We start from the raw sequence: 25,141 nt of genomic DNA on the forward strand, positions 1-25,141 counted from the left end.
AGTGACCCGCCATTTTGACTGGTCCCGTAAATCTAGTGTTAACAAAGTTATGGGAACTCAACGATTAAGCTGCTTTAAACCAGCTGCCATAAACGGACCATCAAAACTGTCGCGTCGCGAGCAGCGGCTCGACAGCTGTTCGCACAGCTTCGACGACAAACTGCGTCGCATTCCAAATGCGTTCTACTCTATCTTCGCGAACTTTAACGAACGGGAAAATGGTAATTATCACGGGAAGCTCTGGTAAATGTACCGCGATAACTGCCGAGACATTCGAGGAGCACGTCGATCGACGAAAGTGCCGCGCCTGCGCACATCACTCGAACCGTTCCTCGACATAACCTATTCAAATACGGCTCCCGCGGGAAAATCTTGTACCAATGTGAAATTTGACACGAAATGTAATTTTGGACTGGTACCTCGAAGCCAAAAACATTTGCTGGAGCTGGAGCAGCCGATTTCGCAGAATGTGAACGTTTATCGAGTTTCAAGTATCCTTGGAATGCCGTGGGACGCCAGTGCGATGATCCTGCGGACGTGTTTTCAGCGGACTGTTCGAGAAATCCCGCGCTCCACTGATCACCGCGCGCGAAGACGACGCCATCTGGTAGCACCATTTCGAATAATAGCGATGCTCAAGAGCTTGTGAAAGGTGGGTTGTGCTGCAACGTGGACGATTTTACTGAATTTTTCAGATCAGTGGCGTGTGTAAGGTAAGAAAGAATACTCTGCAATTGTATTTTCTTGCATGCTAATTCAGAATATACAGGGTGTCCCAGATTTTAATGTTCAAACTTTGTCAGTATATTTTATGGCACAGAGTAAGGAAAAATTGTTATGCAAACATAGGTCATATAGAGCTTTATTAAGAAGTTACAACAAAAATTCAGAATAGGAATAGTAATCAACTAAAATAAAAAATAAAAAATAAAAAAGAATCTTCGATCGATGTCAATCATGTATTGTTAACGAAGGTTTTTAATACATTTCGAAATGTATTAATAAACACAGCTTACATAAACACACGGCATGTGCTGATCTATTCAAGCCAATGTTTCACTATTCTAACGCAATTACTATTACTATTCTGAATTTTTGTTGTAACTTCTTAATAAAGCTCTATATGACTGACATAATAATTAATAATAATATTATTAACATATTATCCTGTATATCTTGTGATGCAATTGACGGGAGTCGCTTGGGAAAGAAAATAGCGGTTTATCCTCAATGGGACTTTCATAGTCAACCAATTATTATTAAACAGAGAGAGAGAGAGAGAGAGAGAGAGAGAGAGAGAGAGAGAGAGAGAGAGAGAGAGAGAGAGAGAGCGAGAGAGAAAGAGAGAGAGAGAGAGAGAGATTTTGCGGTAATCCCAAATTTGGACTTTTTAGTTTTGCTAATGCGAGACAGATAATTTATATTTATTGAATGTCAGCCTTTATTTCAATGTTGAAATATTGTTAATAGAAGGGTAGATTATTATTTTCTTACTTACTATACATTTTCGTTAAACATTGTTATGTGTCATTAATATTAATATTAATATGCACGTTAATGCATTTATAATTTTGGTATATGATGTAGGAAACCTAAATTAATATATTCTTCATTTTTGGTATCATATCCAAACGCATTTCGAACTTCGGGAGGGATAGATAAAAAAATGTTCAACTTCCACGCCATTAAAATCAAGATCCAAGATTTTCTTTTCCATTCCAATTTTGTAGACTATTCGCACGAACGTAGAAAAACCAAAGCAGTAAACAAAATGTACCGAAGCAAGACGTTCGAAGCCATTTTCGAAGTTACTTACAGCGGATTTCGACTCCGCTTTTCTAACGAATATCTCGTCCGAGCGGATGGCACTGACATTAATTAGTAGAAGGTGGGATACCATAACTTCTAATCGTTAGTTTTTCAAAAGCAATTAAACTGGTTAACTTCTCCTTTGTAGGAGGTGCAAGTTCGACGGTTTGATGGAACTTGGAATATTCATACTGCGAGCGTAAATGTTGGATCAGAAGTTGAAAGCATCGCTGCTTCTATGTGAATAGTGGAATACGGCAAGTGTCGTATTCGAAAGTTTCACTCAGAAGTTAGACACGTACGATACATAATTCAAAGTTTCCATTAATCCAAGCAGCTTTGTCAGTTTGGCACACGGCGGAATACGTTTTTTTATGATCGCATTCATGAATGTAAACAGTGAAAATCCTCGCTCGGAATTTTATGGCACGTACTAGAAATTACTGGGTTTCATGGATTTCATAAATCGCTGGTATCTGAATCCATGTTAACTTTATAGGTACGATGGACAGTGTTCATGCTTGAATTTAGTAGTCTCGCAGATTTTGCGAAAATATGGAATCGATGGTTTCGCATACGTATCACGTGACGTAAAAGATTTTAATTAGCGACAAATTTATATAGGTCACATTCGAAGCAACATTTACTTTGATCATTCAATAAAAACTGTGTAAGTGTTCCTATAAATAATGATTATGTCATATATTTTTTTTTTTAATTTCCGTTCCAAGCTCAGGTAAAAAGGTCGAAAAACGTCATTTTTTTAATTTTGTCATTATTTCAATCATTTGCAAACTAAATAAATGTTCGTATACACTCATTCTTTAGAAAACTAGTCGCTATAATAGCTTAAAGATATTCAAGTGATTCGGAGCAATTTGGAAAAAGTTACAGTCAATTTTCCACAATTAACCCACAGCTTGTACACAAAAATCGACGATTTTGGAAGAGGAGATACGATCATTCGAGCCTTGCTCCTCGTTTTTATAATTATTGACAATCAGAAACTATAAAAATGAGCTACAAGGCTCGAATAATCGTATCACCTCTTCCCAAATTGTCCACTTTTGTTTACAAGTTGAAGGAAAATTAAGGAGAATTTATTGTACATATGTACAGTAATTTCTCCTTAAATCGCGCTCAGACTGCGCACAAAAATGGACGATTTGGGAAGAGGAGATACGATTATTCGAGCCTTTGCACCTCGTTTTTATAATTATTGACAATCGGAAACTATAAAAATGAGCCACGAGACACGAGAAATCGTATCTCCTCTTCCAAAATTGTCGACTCTTGTTTACAAGTTAAAGGAAAATTAAGGAGAATTTATTGTACATATGTACAGTAATTTCTCCTTAATTCGCGCTCAGACTGCGCACAAAAATGGACGATTTGGGAAGAGGAGATACGATTATTCGAGCCTTGCACCTCGTTTTTATAATTATTGACAATCGGAAACTATAAAAATGAGCCACGAGACACGAGAAATCGTATCTCCTCTTCCAAAATTGTCGACTTTTGTTTACAAGTTAAAGGAAAATTAAGGGGAATTTACCGCATTCCATTTGAAAAGGTGACAACATGCTTTCCTACGCAAGTGTACGTTCGGGTCAGCCTGTGCAGATCAATAAAAGAGGACATAGACGGCGTTAATTTTCGCGGACTCCTCTCGCGGTGACGATTTTCATCATTAGCGGCGGAAAGAGTGCGATCGCAACAGAATTCTCAAACGCAGAATTATCTTGTTCCTGTGTGGCACACATAGATCCGTTCGCCTCCCAGGCTCGTCCTTCTCTCAGCCCCTTCGTTCCGTGGCTGGCGAAGTAATTATTCCCGCTCATCGCCTTCAAATTTCCTCGGCCTGTGCCGCGGGCCATTCGTGCCCGGTCTCAAAGAAGGCACCGAGCGAACGTAATCTAAGCGACGCAATACCGCCGCGCCCGGCTTCCGTACAATTATCAGCCGGTGCACGGGGAAACAAAGTGCGGAATCGTATTTCGTCGTTCAGTCAATGTGGCGCGAACTGATAAGGCGTCCGCGATTCGAACCTGCCCCCTGGGCACGCTTACACGCCTCTACAGGGTGATTTACAAGTCTTCCGCTCGTGACTGACAACCTCCACCGGATATACAGATTTTGTAATCCGAATTCATCCTTTTGGAAGTCATGCCCACCTTTCCGTCAAAGTTTTTTACACTGTAAATTCATCCTTTGCGAATTATCCTCGCTTTTATGCAAATTAGATTCGACGTTTTGAAAATTGCGTTTCATTTCGCAGATCGAAGCGAGCCTTTTGCGATTTAAGTACTTCTAGGTTGTTTTTTATGCTATTTTAATAAAGATAGAATCGTACTTTGTTGCCCTGAAATTGTGATTTTTATTGTATGTATGTACAGGTTTTACATTTACATTTCTTTCGTAAATCATGCTTACCTTCTTCACTACAAATTAATCCTTTTGTAGATTATATTCGTCTTTCTTATCAAATCTGGCCGTTTTCATTTAATTTTGAAATTTAGTATGAATTTGTATACTTACTTACAAATGATCTTCAACAAACATTTATAAAATGTCGAACGAAGTTTAAATTGAATATGGATTTTGTTACATACAACTATAAATAAGTGAATTTAATTTGGAAAAGGATGCGCGAAAATTTAAGTTACGAAAGTCGATTCAACGCAGTTTTATAAAAAAATGTATCATAATTATATTATTAACAAAATTTATCCTATTTATATTATTAATAAAGTATATCACTATCGCACCATTATAAAAGTCTATCGTAATCAGACTATTAACACTGATTGCCGTGTCACTCATATGTGGCTAACAGAATTATTTGGAATTCAATTTTTGAAAATTAATCTTTACTTTCATCCATTATAATTTCTTAATTTTATTAAGCTTCGCAAGAGGTAAGAACGTTGAAAAAGTAATCGATGCCGTATAGCTTTGCTTTGCAATTTTAATTTAATTGAATAAAATACTTTAATTTTATGAAGTCATTGAGATTTTCGGCGCGGCCGTCAAAGTGTTAACAAGTGCATACATTTGTTAATAAAATTCTTTTCGTTACTTCAGACTCATCATTTAATAGAAGCATATGTAAGGAGGCACGGTTTAAAAGTTTACGCAGACAGCCAGCAGAGCATACGATAATTACACAAATGAGGTAGTTAAAAATTACGAGAACGAAGATGGAACGACGCATATTTATAAATGGGAATGTGAAACGCAAGCATAAGAGAAAACATTAAATTGAATGACCGTGGAAAATACTACGCGGACTTATCAGGAGGAGTAGAAAGAAAAATAAAAGAACGGTAAAAGGAAAACAGAGAGAATAGAAATGAGATACCAGACATAACAGGGGAGGAAATAGAAAGACAATTAAGAAGACAGAAAAAGTGAAAAACACTAGGCGAGGATGGAATATAAATGAAGTGTGGGAATACGAAAGAAGGAACGGAAAGAAAGAAATTAAAGGCATAATCTGTATCTTGGGTATGATGTGTATTTTATGATTCATACATTTTCCTAAAAAAAAAATTCTGGACAAAATACATATATATAAACTAGAAACACTATTTCTAATGTAATCAGTAATTAATCTTCCATAGTATATTACTTACATAATCAGTAATAATCTTTAATAGTATAATAATACTGTTGCCTAAATAATCAGTAGTAATCTTTGATAGTATGATAATACTATCTAACTATTAATACTATTACTTACATAATCAGTAATAATTTTTTATAGTATAATAATACTGTTGCCTAAATAATCAGTAATAATCTTTGGTAGTATGATAATACTATCTAACTATTAATACTATTACTTATAATACATAATCAGTAATAATTTTTAATAGTATAATAATACTGTTGCCTAAATAATCAGTAATAATCTTCGATAGTATGATAATACTATTACATAATCGGTAATAATCTCAAAAAAAAAAATATATATATATTTTAATAATTTTAATTAATAGTATTTTATACTACTAATGTAATTGTAGAAAATGAACCAATAGTTTACAGAAGATTATTTAAGAATATACAAATTGTTATTTGACTATTTAGTTTCTAATTCCAAGTATATTGACTTATATTTTCGTCAAGAAGCTTCGCTGTTCAAGGGTTAATAGATGTATATGTCCAAACTCTTATTAAAACTTTCACAGAGGGATTCGTGGATTGCTTTGTTTATGGCTACATAGATGTTCTACAATATTGTACCAATATTGTTCTAGTAAGAACATACAGCTGGCTGTCCTCGTCGTTACGTATACCAGTTTCGAATATTCATCGCGCATGCTTCTATGTACACAGGCGTCCATACATAATATACAAACATTGATAATTAATTCTCCGAGTGTTCCCATTATTGTAAACATCGATGTAGATAAACAGTCGCGGAGTTATGAGCTATTGATACTGATCGTTAAATGTTTGACTAGCCCCTGATTATTTACGTTCCTAATTATCTACTGTTGGATCGAGCGCATTATTCGATGCTTTTATACAAATGGTGTAGATTAACAAATTAAGATAGCCAAGAGACAGATTATTAGAAATAATACCTATTTAATATATTTTTCTTCGTGTATTGTTTTATGTTATGGCAAAGATTTTAATACGGTGCAATTTTCAAAATACTATTTAACGAATACTTTCTTGAAAATATCAGCGTACGATATATTTTACATTTATAATAATGTGACCAAATCATGCACAATTATGAAGCATTTCTTTATTTTTAAACGATATTGTTCTTCTTTCCAATGATTGAAAAATGTGTTTGTTGTTCGATTTTTTTATCGATGTTTCCAGAGATATTCTTATTCAAGTTTTACTCGAAGCACAAATGTACACCCAGTATATGCCGGTGAGGTGTCTAGCATATTGTAGGATCCTTTCTGTCGAGGGGTGGCTACCCTTATCTTTAACAGACAGCATTCCTATCGAAACGTGTGCTCTCCTTTAGTCCTTATAACAGAACAAACAGCTTGCCACGACCCACGCGACGCTTGAATGGGGTTAGTGTGCGATTTTCTTGTATTTCATGAGGGACACGGGACATCGAATTGATTCCGCGGAGATGCATCGAGCGTGCTTCAGTCCGTTCAGATATAATCGAAGCAAAGAATAAGTCGAACTTGGAAATATTGAATTTTTTATATTTTATCACTGCACTTAGGTCTACTGTTATCTTGTTTGAAGATCGTTAATGCTGTCTCTATGCAATTCTTGATTTTTCATAGTAGCTCTATCTATATAGTTTTTCTTTTTTCAGCTTAATTCTTTTTCAGTTTAAATCTTTTTTTCATTTCAAGCGTGCATCTCTTAATTCTAATGTTGCATCATATTGTTGTAAGTATACTAATACAAATGCCGGATGTCTGTAACGACATTGTTCTTATTTTGTAATTCGTCGTGTAAACAATTTCTTAAATCCATCACGTCTTCGTACATATTTTGTGTACTGTCAACACTAGACTGCAGGTCTTGATGCAAAATCACGATTTTCTAAGTCAACCGTCAACAATGGAAATTAAGTAAGTATGTAGTATTCTTTTTAATAATTTTAACGAATCAAAAAAAGATAGTGCAACAAATTGTAACATTATAGTATGTATTTTCGTCTATTTTTGTATACTCAAATGTATATAGTCATTTAAGTTTAAAATTAGTCTTTATCTTCCAGTCCAGGAATAATTTTTGTTATAATAATATAAATAATATAAATAAATTTTCTTGTATTTGTGCATAATTTTTCACATAGTTTCGCAACAAACATTGAAGTTCTTAATATAATTCTGCATTTAGAATATAGGTGTTAATATATGGTGTTATTATAATATATATATTATAATACTATATTATGTAATATAGGTATTATTATAAATTTTTATAATAAATAAGTAAGAAGGGTTTTATTACCCAAAAAAAGGAGAGCATACATTTATCACACGTTAGTTATTACTCTCGCAAAAAGCATTATTATATGAAAGAAAACACGAGGCCCATATAATAAACGTAATGTATAACGCGGAAAACTGTTTTCTATGGCCCATACATCGTCTTAATGGAGTTAATGTGTTAGTTTCTTTCTTCGTAGGGTGGATTTTGCTAGCAAATTGATGCGAGCGAAATGAAGACAAATGGAGGGAAAAAATAACGTTGATAAGGATAATTTCTACCATTCAACTTGTCAGTAAATGCTCGGCACTTGAGGGGATCATTAATAATTTCGAGACAATGGCTATTAATGGGCAACAATTTTATGCTTCGCTTTGCTTAGGCACGTTTCAGGAGTGTTTAAACGTTTACTACAGAGTTGATTAAGTAGGAGGGTGACTCTGTAATCAGATACTACAGCGAATATAAACTATGTAATTGCCTCGTCGTGGCTTTGTTCGTTCACAGTAGATACCAATTTATTGATTGCTATGTTTTAAGAATTTTATCAGCGCGGTTCGGAAACCATCAATTTTTCTTTTACAAATACCGATCTACACTTCACACTAAATATAAAATACACGAACATCCTAAAATCTGCTTTCAAGAAAATTATAGATGCTAAACAAAACGGAATTGTCGGGTTATTATCGGTTAAAATAAATTCTTAACAACTGACATTGATCTTATTCAATCTTTTACAAACTATGATTAATATTTATGCTAACACTAATTTTTGCCAGTAAATGTAATCCATAATAATACAGTATATAACATTTTTAATATAATTTATATTATATTATTACTTCCTTTCTATATTTGTAGTTTCTTATTTTTATAAAGATTCTAAATACTAAGCAGAACTAAATAGAATTTTTGTACACTGTTATTAGATAAAATAAATACAAGCAAGATACACTAATCACACTTCAATAAAATCTGTTCCTTAGAAATTCGTTCTTTTCAGTAAATATCACATTTACCTTAACTATATCATTCTGTAAAATTCTGTTTGAAAGAAACTATCTACTTTATTTGGGTTTTAATAAATCAGTTAAAGAATTGTTCTAATTTTTCTCATATTAGCAATATAATTCTCTCATAAATTAAACGTTTGCGTATAAAACAGTACGTTTGCAGAAATATTGTCAATCTAATTATCGAGAAATACACAACTTAGAAGAGCGCTACGATATGAGCGACCTTCCCCTACGTGCGGTATGCGAATACTATTGTCATTCACTACACGTATGGATCGAAGTGTTCTCTTTCAAAGCTGAAACGAGTTGCTGAGTTAAGGGTCAACAAGTAGAAGGGTGTTAATTCTCTCGTTATATTCTCCTTTGCATCCCCCTCTTGTCGGCCTCTTTCTCTTCGATTCCGGCCACCCTTGTTCCCACTGTCGAGCGACCGATAATGGACTTTTAATGCGTTCGATTTGCCAGTCGCAGTGGCAGCATCCCCCTACGCTCTTTATACATAGTAAGATTTCCATACTTCCGATTCCCTCTGTTCGAACCGGTGCATACAGAACCGTCGGCTATCCCATCTGTCTTTATTGGGAACGTTAATCACAATTGTCAGTAGAAGAAAGTTCCTTTCAATTTACACGGTGAACGGCTGTCTTTCGATCGGACGAGCAGTTTCAGTATTTGAAGAATCGAATGTACATTACACGTTACAAGGGCAATGTTACAAATAGAAATTTTAGATTCACGTTTATATTAATTATTAGTGTTAACGATATTGATATAGTTTTATTAATCTACATATTAATCTACATTATTTCACAGTATTTTAAATTCAAATCGTTGTGTAAATTAATATTTAGCACCTGAAATGATAAGTTATTCTCAATTTGATCTTATTTGGTACAATTCATTTATTGATGCTGGAATTTAATCGTATATAATAACTGATTTTAGTATACTTAAGAATTCTTGTATTTTAAACATATTACAATAATTTGAAACATCGATAAAAACAAAATTCCTTCAAAAGAAATTAGGTATTTTATCTTCTGTTCATTTTATTGTCTTTCAAAAGCAATTAAGATTTCCAATTAAATCTACGTTCATTGAATGGTTATAGAAATAAATTAAGGTAGAAATTAACTGCTATAAAATTTCCAATTGGTCAACGATTTTATATTGACGTAAATAATAGAATTCTCTGTAGTTTTTTCACATTTTTAACGAATACAATAAATTATAAATTATAAAATTGTAACACTGTGTGATTGAATAAAAAATGTTCATTCAATAATTTCTCACGAAAGCATCTGAACACTCTTTCAATAATTGTAAAATCAAAGATCTGAAATCGGTCGTACGACCTGCACAGCGGCAGCAGTATCAGTGTTAATAAAGGCATGAATAAAATTATGAAAAACGGGGAGGTGTTTGAAATTTATTATTTAGCGATGAAGTGGAACCATAGAAGATATTTTAAGCGAGCTCCGTCGAACCGTTGAGCTGACATTTACCATTCGAAGGTCCCCAGTCGATTTTCCGTTCTATCGGCTGTAGTCGGTGGTAGAGCAAATCCGTGGTTTTCTCTGGTCAGGGCCGAACGAGCTGCTGCACAAGAGAATCACCTCGTTGCAAGAATTTTACAAATATCTTGGTTGTCGGTGCGAGCCGAGTAATCGATTACCGTACTCCTTGCAGTCTTCGATATTCATAAAAAAAGGACAACAATATTTTTGAAAGAAATAGATATAGCATTAATAATATTATAATACATAGAATATAATATTGATAGAAGTAATATGGTATGAACGGTATTAATAGTGTCAATATAGTATGAAAAGAATTAATGTAGTATCATTCGTTTAAATATAGTAGTATTAATACCATTAATATAATATGAAGATACTATTTTGATTTATTAATTAATGATATTCTATATGCGAATATATGTAGACTTAATAATATTTTTAAAAACAGACTTAACAATATTTTTAAAAGAGAAATAAATATAGCATTAATAATATTATAATACATGGAATATAATATTGATAGAAGCAATATGGTATGAACATAGTATTAATAGTGTCAATAAAGTATGAAAAGAATTAATGTAGTATCATTCGTTTAAATATAGTAGTATTAATACTATTAATATAATATGAAGATACTATTTTGATTTATTAATTAATGATATTCTATATGCGAATATATGTAGACTTAATAATATTTTTAAAAACAGACTTAACAATATTTTTAAAAGAAATAAATATAGCATTAATAATATTATAATACATGGAATATAATATTGATAGAAGTAATATGGTATGAACATAGTATTAATAGTGTCATAAAGTATGAAAAGAAAAAAAAGTAGTAGTATTAAAGTAGTATTAATACTATCAATATAATATGAAGATACTATTTTGATTTATTAATTAATGATATATTCTATATGCGAATATATGTAGACTTAATAGTATTAATATAGTATGAATGTAAAATGGATATAATACTAATACTATTGATATGTAGTAATGCACAATAATAGCACAATATAGCGCCATGAACAATATTTAGTATCGATAAGAGCTGACAAAAAAAGATTACAAATTCTACAAAAATATCAATCCATAAGGAATCAATCTTCAAGTATTAATCTATAAGGAATGAAGCATTGATTTTTCCAACAAGTAATTCCGATTTCCGTGTTTTTTTTTTTTTTTTTAGAACAATCGACTACTGCAGACCGTGGCCCGGCTAGATTTCGAGGCAGATACGATGATGCTACCGCGGCTCGATAGGGGAGCGTCGAACACTGACGTGTATCCGGCTCAATCGATATTTGCCGAGACATAACTCGATAGAATATCGAATGAACACGTCAAGCCCTACTGCGCCGAGGCTCCCCTTAGTAATGAGTCAACCTCGCGGAATTGTCCCGCTAGCTATGACCATTTACCGCTCCGAGGGATTTTTATATTTTAAAATAAAACCGCGGGAAAAGGTCTCCGGACTCCCTCTTTGATGCCACGTTTTCAACTCTGTGTGCGCGCAAAAATTCATTAAAACTGCACAACGTCATACCATTCCGGCTTTGTTGTCAGAAACGTTCTAAGTAACTATTTTTTAGCATTTTTGTGATAGTTGTTCCCTTTTCCTCAAAATACGTTGACCTTTATCGTGCACTTGTTACGGGGTTTACGACAGCATGAAGAAATTTTGTTATATAAAACATATTATAATACTTCTCCCGGTTTTCTAATTTCATGGAAATTATAATTTTTAGAAACAACGCTGTTGATCATTATTTTAGAATTTCTAAAAAGCATTTGGTATTTTCTGAGACACAAAGTAGTAAATAGTTTAAACTTCACTGCCGTTTGAAACTGTCGGGTGTGCACACACAGTGTATACAGTGTTAAATATTAAACAGTCACCTTATTGTGTATTATCGAGTTGGACTCTTGTGGAATTTTTTGAAGAGTTTGATTATTATAGAAGAACTCTGTGAATTATATTATTTTTCTTTCTTTTTATCTTTCAATCGTCGTGATACTTCCATATTCTTAATAGTCTTATTTTGATTATTGATGGATGGACACCTAGATATTGTTTATTGTTTAGTGTTATTGATTTATCTATGTACAATAAGAATTATTTTATTTCTTTTCCACTCTGGGGAACTGCAATGGTTGATTCTATAGAGAACGTCATACTATACAGAAAAATGTAATAACTATGATCATAATTACCATTTCTTCACAAAAAGATATTTGAGGTTTCTTCTAATATTATCGAATAAGGTGATATAAATTCATTTACCTATGTCAATTATCAATTTGTAAAGATTCTCGGGTATCAGACATTTTTAATTATTTTATAGGAACCATAAGTAATTCATTTCAATCATTATATATCAATTTTCTGTTACATATTTTTGAATCTACTACAATACTTATACAATATATACTATATTATATATATATATATATATTATATTATATTTATTTATATTATTATATTATATATTGTACAATATACTAATACAACACTTATACAATAGATCAATGCTAGTTCTCTTATAGAATTTTTATGTATCCGATAATTGAAATCCAGTAATAATTTACTATGCCTTGCCTTATAAAAATGGAGACATATTTCTGACTTAATTTAATTCAATAATCGTAAAATAAAAAATTATTTTCAATTGCTTAGAAAGGAAGACTGATACTGCTGCACGTAAACCGTAGAATTTCGAGCTGAAGATCTCTATCTATGCGTATAACATCTTCGAGAACACTATGTTCAAATGATCCAGAAAGTTGGCACTATCCCTCCAATCGAAGGCTAAGCACCTAAAACTACAATCGTCCAGGACTGCGTCGAAACAATGGGCGTCGAGTCACTACGATCGATTTCCGATCATTATTAATTATCAGAGTTAATGATCTGGCTGATTGGAGGGAGCTGTCTCGAGGACCTCGTTAGTCTCTCGTCGGCTGCTTCTTCGATATAGATATTTGTTCATTCGTCCTGTCCGACGCCCCAGTTTCACCTGCTGCTGCCCCGTGATCGTTAATTAAATAAATTCACCGCTAATTGTATTCGGGCTTTTCATTAACGAAGTGTCGAATCGTTAGCGGTGCCCGCAGAGTCCTGAGACGACCCTGCCCACCCACAACCAACCCCCGATCCCCCAGCTCTGGGGATTTCCCAACACAAGACTCTCTCGCTTTATCGACCGACATTAAAAATTTACACCTCCGTGCATTCTGATCGCGACGATCCGACGATTAATTGATTACACTCGATGCTAATTTTTCGCTCGTTTATCTCGTTCCACGAGCAACGGATAAACGACACGGCGAATATTATTTCTAGCGCGTTTACAGCAATTATTCAATCGTTACGGGCGCTATGCAACGTTCCTTTAAATATTTATGCATTCTTGTCGCTGCGATCTAGGCGTTAATCAGTTTCACCTGATGGATATTAATGACACGAACGAACAACTCGCGCGTGGTTCTTGTTACGATTAATTTAGAAATTTCATTTTTCTATTTTAAAATTAACGGAGTTCGTTGAATGCTGTAATTCCATTTATCGCGCAAAATGTTGGGTTAAAATGTTAAAAATCGAACGAAATATGTTATAATCGAACTATAAATTTACTTTAATATCAATTAGGTAGACTATAAATTCACTCAACTGTATAGTCGACTTAAATGTAAATTAACATAACTATACATATATTGCCGTAACTATGAATTAACTTAGCTATAAATTGATTTATCCATACATTAACTTAGCTGCAAATTATCTGAACCATGAATTAACCGATTATAAAATTGGTTAGTAAACATTATACTTGTTAGCATAATTCCTTGTAACGAGGAAATTAAGTCTTACATCATTGTGACTTTGAATAGTCTCACTCGCTTTTTATTTCCTTATTTCATTCGACAATTATTTCTTTTTATTCCGTCGTAGTATCTATATTGTTACAAACTACAAATGTGAATTTTTATACAAAATAAAAATGGTGAAAATGAATTGCAAGAAAATGCGTTTCGTGTAATAATTAAAATTAATTGAAAATAATGTAATAGCACTCTTAAATCCAAAACTAATATCTTTACAATTTTGTGTTCGACCTGTTCATTTTTATTATAAGTGCATAGAATCCACGATTCGGTGATAACAATTAGTTATACCTAATTTCATTTGTCTTGTCGCCACTGGTTAAAAGTAAACAAAATTTTATTTGACCGTTAACAAATTGTCCTTTAAAACGATCTTGAAAGGAATAAACAGAAATTAGTTTGGATCGAAATTAATATTGTACATAGTTAAAGGGATAAGTATAATATAGTAACAAATATTTAGATAGTGGCTGATATTCTAACATCGAAAAGACAGAGTAACTCGAGTTTGTTTTATTACTTTCGTGTGATTAGATTGCGGACTTCACATATTTATGATAAAAATGACTAGATTATCACATTAGAAATAATTAAGTGTGGCACAACTAAATTGGCATAATTACTTAATCGAATGATGCGAGAGAAGTTAGAGTCGATGTATGAAATGATGGAATGAGGAATGAAAAATGAGAAATGAAAAAAAAAGTGAAGAATTGGACAATTGCAATTCAACAATTGCAATTAGTGTCACGTTTGCATTTTGTACTTAATATTGTTAATAAAGTATCATTAATAAAATATTGTTAATAAAATATCATCATAAACCTTAAGAACATTGCTATATTCTCCTCAAATTTTGTAAAATTAGTAACGAAAGAAATCTATTCTCTTGCAATCGAATTAGGAATTGTTTACTTTGCACAAAGATTCCGCGGGCTAATGATAATAATAATTCAGTTTCACCGAGTGATTTCGATATCGTGACACCAGACAAAGAATATTTGCGATGATAATACGCGCGACGAAATGGGCAGATTTGGAGCGGAACGATAACTGAAGTCGCGCTACCCTAAAAGCTGCAACGATATCGAGTTGGGACATGTAAGAGGAACTGCGACGAAGAAATGTAAACGCAAATATTAATACAGATAGCCGGATGGCTACGGCCCCTAAGAGCCGTGGGGAGACTTCCTCCGGAGATCTGGCTTCCTTCGCTTCTTTCGCTCGTTCAAATATTTAATGGATTTGGCTACATCCACTCCCGCGGGTTTATACATATTCGTTTGACTTTGTCGTGCGCGCACGACCATTTCGCGCAGCATAATTCAGACGCATTCGAGATCTCGGCGAACGGTGCTCTCTTGAACAATCGCTTCGTTGCGGTGGGCCACTTGATTCAGAACTATCTCCAGATTTACACGCTCACTGAAACATTCGGACACCTCTATCGAAACGGTATTATAACTTTCTCAACATTTCGATCAAATCATTTGATTTTTTAGACATTAGAGAAACTAGTTCACTGGACAATGTATAAACAAATTTGTGCAAAAATTGCAATTGGCTTGAATAAGACATAAAATAAAGGTATGTTTTTTAATTTCGTGCATCAGTGCCTGGAACGAAAATTTGAATCATGCGTTTATTTTTGCAATTTCTAATTGTTTCTAGCTCATAACAATTAATTTCATGGCTAGACGACGGATCTCTTTCTACGATGTAAACATATTCTAAGCCAATTCTCATAGGTAGAGAATTAATAATTCCGTTAATAATTTTAGTAAGTCGAAAATCGTGTAACAGATATTTTTCAATTCTTTCAACATCTTCTCAGTTTGATACTTCACCCACACATTTTTATCCATAAACAAACTTCAGCATGCGTGCAAGTTATAGAGAACTGCATATAAATCATCGAGATCTACAAAATGCATTCTTTGAACTTTCGTTTCAGGCTCAGATAAAAAAATTTGAAAAGGCATCATTTTTAAAATTCTTCTATCATGCCAATAAATTGCAATTTTTGAAAATAATTTTTTAACCATTGTCTAGTAAACTCATCCCTCTAACAGCCCACAAAAAAATCGCTTGGCCTAATTATAAAAAAATTATTCAGTTTTACAAGGTGAGCGAATACTTTTTTACCCACTGTATATAGTTCCATCTTAGTCTATGTCATATTCAGTCACTTGTGTATTCATACTTGTCTGTATCGTGGACGTGAGAACCTAGTGTGAATTATCGTAACGACCGCAATTATTTCATGGAATATTCTGTCGCCAAATGGTTAAGAAAGTAGAAGTGGAACGGCCTGTAGTCAGTCAGATATCGTAGAGGCGAATTATTTTTAAACAAGCGCAATAAGGACGAGATATAGTGAGACGAATGAAATATGAACGTGCTTTGTTCGAAGAAGTAGTATAAGAACAGTCTATAGTCAGCCGCATGATTTATGAACGCTCTTTCTTCGACCAAGTGGTGTAAGACTAGTCTATAGTCAAGCAAATGATATATGAATGTCTATTGTCTATTGTCTGAGAAGTGAACTAGTTTGTTCATACACAGACAATTAGGACGGGGAAATCAGTCAGGTAGACGGTGTATGTTCAGGCCAGTAGAATGTGACCTAGCTTTGATCAGACAAGTGGAATAGATATGCTGTGTGGTCAGCCAAGTAATGTAAGGACAGCTACTGATCAGAACAGTAGAATAGAGGTAATTGTAGTCAAACGTTTGAACTGCAGAGGCTTTCGAGCAGTCAATGTTAACGAAGTTATCTTTTTGTCAAATAAATAGAAGAGGAATTATCTGTAGATTGACAAGTGGTATTGGGAGTTATGATCGGATATTGTATAGTGAAGTGTCTAAGATACAAGGAATTTTCAGATCACCTTCTTCGAAGACCTAATTATCATCGTATCTACATAGTTGTTGTTAATATTTTATTTACAATTCGTGTCACATTATGAAAACTTTTCATTTGTCATGAGTTTTAATAATAAAGTAACTTAATGTATTTTCAAGATATTCATTTTTTCAATTCCAAATTTGAGTTAATATCATTTAAACCGCGAGAAGAACAATGTTATTCTCACTTATTACATTTGATACACGATTTCATTTTACACAACACGAAGAAATAATATCGTATCATTGTTAGCTGTCATCTACATAGTTGTTGTTGACAGCTAACAATGATACGATATTATTTCTTCGTGTTGTGTAAAATGAAATCGTGTATCAAATGTAATAAGTGAGAATAACATTGTTCTTCTCGCGGTTTAAATGATATTAACTCAAATTTGGAATTGAAAAAATTAATATCTTGAAAATACATTAAGTTACTTTATTATTAAAACTCATGACAAATGAAAAGTTTTCATAATGTGACACGAATTGTAAATAAAATATTTGAATTCGTACGTTTCATTACAAATAAGGTGTTACGATATCACGCATTCTACCGAAACATAATATAATTCAATAACGCGAATTACGCACAGAGTGGATTTTAGGATTACGCAAAATGGATTAATATTGTGATGCAATTCAACAGTCAAGTTTCGCGTGAAATAAATTGTAATTCTTCGAAACGGACCACGGTAAAATTTTCCATTTTTTTTTTCGTGAACAACGCTGCACTAAACAATCGATTGTTTATTTGTTTTCGTTATGAAATTACGTTTCATATTGCGGCAAACTCGACGAAGTCCATGTGAACGGTGATCCGAGGGAAGCCATTGAACGCCGTGAAAAAAGCAGATTGACCATTAATTAGTTGCCAATCGATTCCGATCAACTTCGGCTGTGTTCCGCGAGATTTCACGGAGTTAATTAATTCCATCCGTATAATTAAAATTCCGCTTCGGTGCATACGCGGCCAGCTTGATGCAGATAAATAAGAACACACTCGATTCCATAGAGAATTAGGGGTTGCATTCGCGCGGGCGAGAAAACGTTTCATCGGACAAAAGATCCGTTTTTACACCTCCGCTCTGATTGGAAATATGGAAACCAATCTTTTAGTATGCATACATTTTCGGAAAATTCGCGATACGACTAATAAATATTGGAAACCTTCCAAAGTTATCTGATATTCCGTTTCGATTTATAAATCAATTTAGTTTTTATTAACTTATTCCTAATCTAATCGAAAGTTGTTCTTATTGTTTCACCTTCGGTCTAACCTTTGGATTGTATTCGACGTCGATTAAGAAATACATGGCATTCCTAAATTTGTTCTAGAACATACATTTATTATCGTAAGTAATTTCTTTTAGGTTTCAAAATGTAATTTATAACTTGATGTTTCAAATTTTCTGATAAATTCCGTTCAATTTACCAGCAGGAGCTCGTATCTAAAATTTCACAGACAAAAGTTGTCACTGGAACCAGAAAATCCTGTTTTCATCAAGAAAATCAACATTTAATGTTTATACTCAAATTACGGTATAATATTGAAATGTTTATATTTAAATCATAGAACTATATTTAAAAATGTATATTCAAATTATAGAACTGTACTAACAAATTTATATTGAAGTTGTAGAATTGTATTTAAATGTTTATATGAAATATAACTGACTACAGAGACATTCTAGTGAAACTATATATGAGCCGTTTATTTTAAAAGTGGCATAAGTCATTTTGTTTTTAAGTCGATATAAATATGGATGCTAACTTTCGAGAAGATTTATTTGTATTTGTTATCTGAGAATACTGATATTTTTCTCAGTATAAACATTAAAAAGTCACCACTTTTCATTACGGTAAAGTGACTTAAGCCACTTTCAAAATAAACGGCTCATATAAATGTATAAAATGACAATTTTCAGAAAAATTACATACTTGCAGGTAAACATTAGTTGATATTATTAAGTAAGTTCGCAGATAATTGAATAATATGAGAATAAACCATCGCACAGCGTAATATATTCAAAAATCACGAAAATAAATTGCACGACTTAGCGGCACAAGGCGCAGTCTCATTCCTGCGTAAATTAAAACAGACAATAGAAGATTTGTTCAGAAATATACACAGCGTTCGAGGATAAATTTTCCGTTGTGCGCGCGGCGGGCTGAGGAGAAAGCCAAGTAAAAAGCGAAGAGGATACCGCGCCGCGTTTTGCAGGATTTGACGGAATTAATTAACCCCGTGGTATAATTAAAGTCCCGTTTCGTCGACAGAGAACGTTGCTGTCCCGTGTAAGTTAAACCGGCAAAAATCAAATCGCGAATCCTAGTTGCAAACTGTGCATGATGTTCGCGCAGTAGTAGTGCTGGCATGGCGCGGCGAGGAGCGAGACAACGTACGAACGAAAGGAGACGAGAAAATGGTAACAATGACGAAACGGGATGAACGGGACAGCGAATTTAATGGCTAAAGGGAAAGAGTGAGAGCGGGAGAGGAAAATAGCGTGTGCGAGAGAGAGGAAAGAACTTTAATTAAATTCTACAATTTCCAAACTGCGGGGCGTTCTCTATCCAATTGCCGATGGAGAGTCGAACACCGAACGTTCCTAAGAATTACTCGAAAACGACTTCTACTGTACGCGCCACTTTAAAAAGACAGATTACAAATATTCGGTCTTGTGATGAAATAAAATGTTCATTGTCAATAACAATTTGTCTCAAGCTTTCTTACTATAATCTTAATCATATTTTTAACGTACTTAACATTAGAACTACTGAATGGTATATTGACGGTTAAGACAGATCACAAATATTCAGTCTTGTGATAAAATAAAATGTTCACTGTAAATAACAATTTATCTCAAGCTTTCTTACTATAATCTTAATCATATTTTTAACGTACTTAACATTAGAACTACTGAATGGTATATTGACGGTTAAGACAGATCACAAATAAATAACAATTTGTAAATAACAAATCACTGTAAATAACAATTTGTCTCAAGCTTTCTTATGCCATAATCATATTTTTAATGTACTTAACATTAGAACTACTGAATGGTATATTGACGGTTAAGACAGATCACAAATAAATAACAATTTGTAAATAACAAATCACTGTAAATAACAATTTGTCTCAAGCTTTCTTATGCCATAATCATATTTTTAACGTACTTAACATTAGAACTACTGAATGGTATATTGACGGTTAAGACAGATCACAAATATTCAGTCTTGTGATGAAATAAAATGTTCACTGTAAATAACAATTTGTCTCAAGCTTTCTTATGCCATAATCATATTTTTAACGTACTTAACATTAGAACTACCGAATGGTGTATTGACGGTTAAGGAAAAAAACAGGAACCAGTCAAAGTTGTAGTTCGAGTGTTAAAAACACGAAGTTGTAAATGTTACTTCAACTTTCAAGAAACAATAAATTAATACTTGATATAAATGATTTTACGTGAGACATGAATGTTAAGTTTTCAAGTAATTCTTGTGGATTAATATTAGTTCTATGTTTAATTGTTTTAATAAATAAAGAGAAATGATAATAAAATCTTTCGTACAGTCGTCTTTATATTAAAACACAATACATGGTGAGACATTAGTTTTTTATTGAATTTTGAAAGTTAATACTAATTCTATGTGGAATATTAATATTTTTAAGGAAGATATTAATTTGTATGGAGACAGTTTGGCATAAATAATTTTATGTTGAAAAGAGAATGTCAACGCGAATTCTATTCTCGAGTAAAGTATTCGTTACGAACATTAACTCTGTACACAACATTAATATTCTAAATATCCTACACTAATAACTAGACTGCGGATTTTTATGTAAAATAAAACTTATCTGCACAAAAATTGCAAAAGATAAAAACTAGCTACCAAACCCTCTCCGACTATATAATAATCGCTTTAATAAATTAAACAGAATACATTGACGATTTAATAAAATTCGTTTAATCTTCCTTCTGTTTGAGCTTGCAACTACTCAATTTTACCATAACTGTGTAAAATCCACGGTCCACTAACAATGAACCAACGTCACAGATAAAGTTCCAGAAAGACAATTATTTGCTTATATATATTTAACAATGACCAGTGTTTACAGAAGAAGTTCAGAATTTATATTCCAGCAACCGTGCTCGCTCGCGCGTATTAAAGTTATAGTTGTAACATTACGGTCCCTTGTCTTGCCGGAGCACAACAGCTGAATTTTATTTCTCCATTGAGGAGAAACTTAACAACCTGTAAAGGCGAACAACAGGCGAAGTGTAAAACGCCGTGTAGAAACAGACGAAAAATTTATAAGCTATAAGATTATGATTCCACGAGCATCTTTATTTCTACCAGCGCCGAATGGTAATGCTATCTCCTCGTATCCGTTTGTATCCCCGGGTTCAAACACAGTATCGCTCTGCTCGGTGCTTCCGTTAGAATGATAGGGCATTGTGGTGTCAGGGGAGTTTACTGTCATAGGAAATTTGTGGCTCGCAAGCGTACGGCGGATATCTCTGTTTCGAAACCACGTAAACATTTCAGTAGCGGAACCAACTTTGAAACAAGTAATTTGGATCCGATATTACCGGGAGTTGATAATGATGACTGGACGGGGAATCTTTGTGCGAAACAAAATTTCGCTGGAATTTACCGTAATTGAAATTAAACGATAGTCTGTTTTCCATTACGATTACTTTTGCACATTGTTACGGCAGAAACGCGTTATCCTATTTAATCGTGCTTCATACTGCATTGTGTTTCTCGTGTCTGTAATTAATTTGAAGTAGATGAAATCGATTTTCTGATCAATCTGACGATATTAATTGTTAAGTTGTAATTATGTAACATAATGGTTGGAGAAAGAGTTTCTGGCAAGAAAATCGGTATTCGATGTTCACTTTTCTTGATTCTTCTCGACATTATGTTGAACTGTAATGTTTTTATTCGTTAGGTACAGTAGCTTACGAAAGTATTCGAATATCTTTATTAAAGTATTCGCAATAACTTTTTTCAAACTGTACTAAATGACTTGAATTTTTTTTTTAGATGATAGAGGGACTAATCCACGAAACAATAACTGATATGCATTTTCTTAATTTTGCTCTTACCTCTAATGACAAAGAAAAGTAAAAGGATCTCGTTCTTTAACTTTTTTTATCTGAGCTTATAACAAACAGTTAGAAACTGCCTTTCCAAGATCTCGGTAACTCATGTGCATGCTGAAAATTTTATCGAAATCGGTTAACCCAGAGTCAAGCTACAGGCGTTGGAAGATTTTAAAAACTGCAGATTTCTTATAGCTTTTGGTCAAAAGTGTCAAAAATCGAGACAAAATTTAACGATCTTTACTTATTTGTAACTGGTAACAACGTCAACCAATTTCGATAAAATTTTTAGCATGCATATAAATTACCGACATCTACGAGAGACATTTTTAAAATTTTTGTCGCAAGCTTGATAAAAAAGTTAAAAAGTGGAAGTCTTTTAACATTTTTTGTCATTTCAAATAAGAGCAAAATTAACGAAAAGCATTTCAGTTATTGTCTCGTGGATTAGTTCCACTATCATCTAAAAAACAAAATTGAGTCATTTAGTTCAGTTTTAAAGAAGTTATTGCTTTTTAAAAGATGTTCGAATACTTTCGTGAGCTATTGTATGTATGTCGAATAAAGTTCGCACTAAATTCATTTCTGTGAACGAATATTATTACAATTTTGCATGATGTAGACACACAAAAATGACGTATAGCAAAACTTCTTTTGTTAAAGTTAATTACAACATGCATTAGGAATTTCACTCCTGTATTTATAGAACTAAAATTATTAGACATATAGGTTGTAATTGTTCAGCTTCTCGTTACTATAGAAATTGGCCCTTATTTTAATATCTGAAAAACTTACTTAGAGTTTTGAAACGGAAGCTGTTAAAGCGTGGTTCAACTTCCGGGGCGCACAATTTAAACTCCATTCTAACTGACAAAGCACACTGTGCTATTCATACATGAACCGCATGCGTAACACACGCATACGCTTTAATATGTATAATTTGTTTGATAATGACGACTAGACGGGGATATTTTGTGCGAAACAAAATTTCACTGGAATTTAGTGTAATTGAAATTAAACGATCGTCCTAGATTCCTATTACGATTATTTTTGCACGTTGTTACCGTAGAAAAGCGTTATCCTAATCAATCGTGCTTTATACTGCACATTGTGTTTCTCGTATCTGTAATTAACTGAAAGTAGATGAAATCAATTTTGCAGATAAATCTGACGATATTAATTTTGTTTCGAATGCAAATACGAAGATCTTGTGAATATTTACTTAATATTTAGAATATTTAAGAAGAAATATATAATCATCGTTTTTCTGTTTAGATTGGGCTATTAAACTTAAATGGTATTTAATTAAACTTTACGCAATACTGTTCGAGGTAACGATAATAACGAATTATAGAAATCTGGATAGTTCTGTTTTTGTAAATATATATATATATATCTATTATTTTGATATTTTTTTGCAGCCCAAATTAAACTTTTTGCAAGTTAAATCCATCTTATTGTAAATCAAATTTACCATATTGCAAATCGAATTCACCATGTTGCAAATCAAATTCACCATATTGCAAATTAAATTTATCATGCTGCAAATTGAATTCACATTTTCACATATTAAATTCACTTGTTTGCAAATTAAGTTCCTCTATTATGTTTCTAGTACCTCGATGTAATCAATTTATCAATTACTCGCCTTTTTTTCACTTTCGAGTAAACCATAAGGTGAATTCGATTTGTAGAAGCATAAATTTGACCAGAAAAGGATGTATGTTCCAAAGCGTCCTGAATGGATTCTAAAATCCAGATATTTTGTTACTTGTAGTATTCTTTTACACAGACTTCCATTTTGTAATATTTCGGAAAATTTTGCAAAGTTCGATACTGGAACACGTACAAAATATTTGCTCATGCGTACAGTAAGAAGGCTCAACGTTATCTAGACAAAGAAAAATTGTTGACTGTGCTAACATTTTAATCCAGCAGTTAGCACTGACGTCTACGTTGTCGCCATTAGTTTAAGTCCGTCTGCAAACAAGAAGTGTTTACGCTAAACTGATGACGATAATTGTAAACAGAAAACTTAGATATTGGGTGAGTCATGTGACTCACTGAGTCATGTGAGTCACTCTAAATAACTTTTAAATTATGTTTTTTTTTATGGAAGATGATTATGTTATGTCCCCTAAGAAGGGACGTTTATGAACCTCTAAAATCCAAAAACCGTGGAACTTTGTACACAAGTGGAGTAAGTTATGTTTGATACAACTACTTTTTTTACTAATATGCGGTTTAAAAAATTGTAATATTTTCTTTTTCTTATAAAAGAAGTTGAAATAAAGATTATATATTGTTTTATCATGTTTGGAAAACCATGCGAAGATTTCTTGTATGTAACTTAATTTTAAGTTTAATATCGAATTTTAAACAATCTTTTTGTAACAGTTATGTAGACACAATAAAACGATGCAATCTTCAAATTTCAACTTTTCTTAAATATGTATCTGCTATTCCTGAGATATTTAAATCGCTGTTTTCACCCTTTTAAGAACACTTATTTTAGTCGTGCGCAAAGTTCCATAATCTTTTTATTTCTGAGAGTTCATCTGTGTACAAACGGTGAAATAGTCAATTACGATATGCAAGTTGCTCACGCTGTATCTCTGTATATTACTCACGAAAACTGTAATTACTCGACTATACAGGGTTCCCCGGAAAGAATCATCCGATTTGAAAAATTTATATTTGAAAAAATTACACACAGAAAATTATAATTCAAACACGAATATAACGGGAACATGTGTGAGTTTTTGTTTACAAGTGTTCAATATGACTTCCTTTCGTTACACGTATGATATCATTGCGATATGAAAGTTCTTGCCAAACACGGTGTAATGTATCTCTGGTAATTGTTTGTACAGCATCACAAATGCGTTTTTTCAGTTCATTTACACCTGTAGGTAAAGGTGGTACAAAGACAAGATCCTTC

General features: G+C 33.0%; 1 protein-coding gene across 2 annotated transcripts in view; it reads right to left on the minus strand.

The window, feature by feature from the left end:
• Positions 1–562, minus strand: part of LOC117220075 (uncharacterized) — a 49,131-nt gene extending 48,569 nt beyond the window's left edge. For both annotated transcript variants that reach the window (XM_076525034.1, XM_076525033.1), the window contains exon 1: positions 420–562. The gene's annotated coding sequence lies outside the window, so the exon portion shown is untranslated. The remainder of the gene's footprint in view (positions 1–419) is intronic.
• Between the last annotated feature and the right edge of the window lie 24,579 nt (positions 563–25,141).

This window comes from Megalopta genalis, chromosome 10 (assembly GCF_051020955.1).
Source record: "Megalopta genalis isolate 19385.01 chromosome 10, iyMegGena1_principal, whole genome shotgun sequence".
NCBI lineage: Eukaryota > Metazoa > Arthropoda > Insecta > Hymenoptera > Halictidae > Megalopta > Megalopta genalis.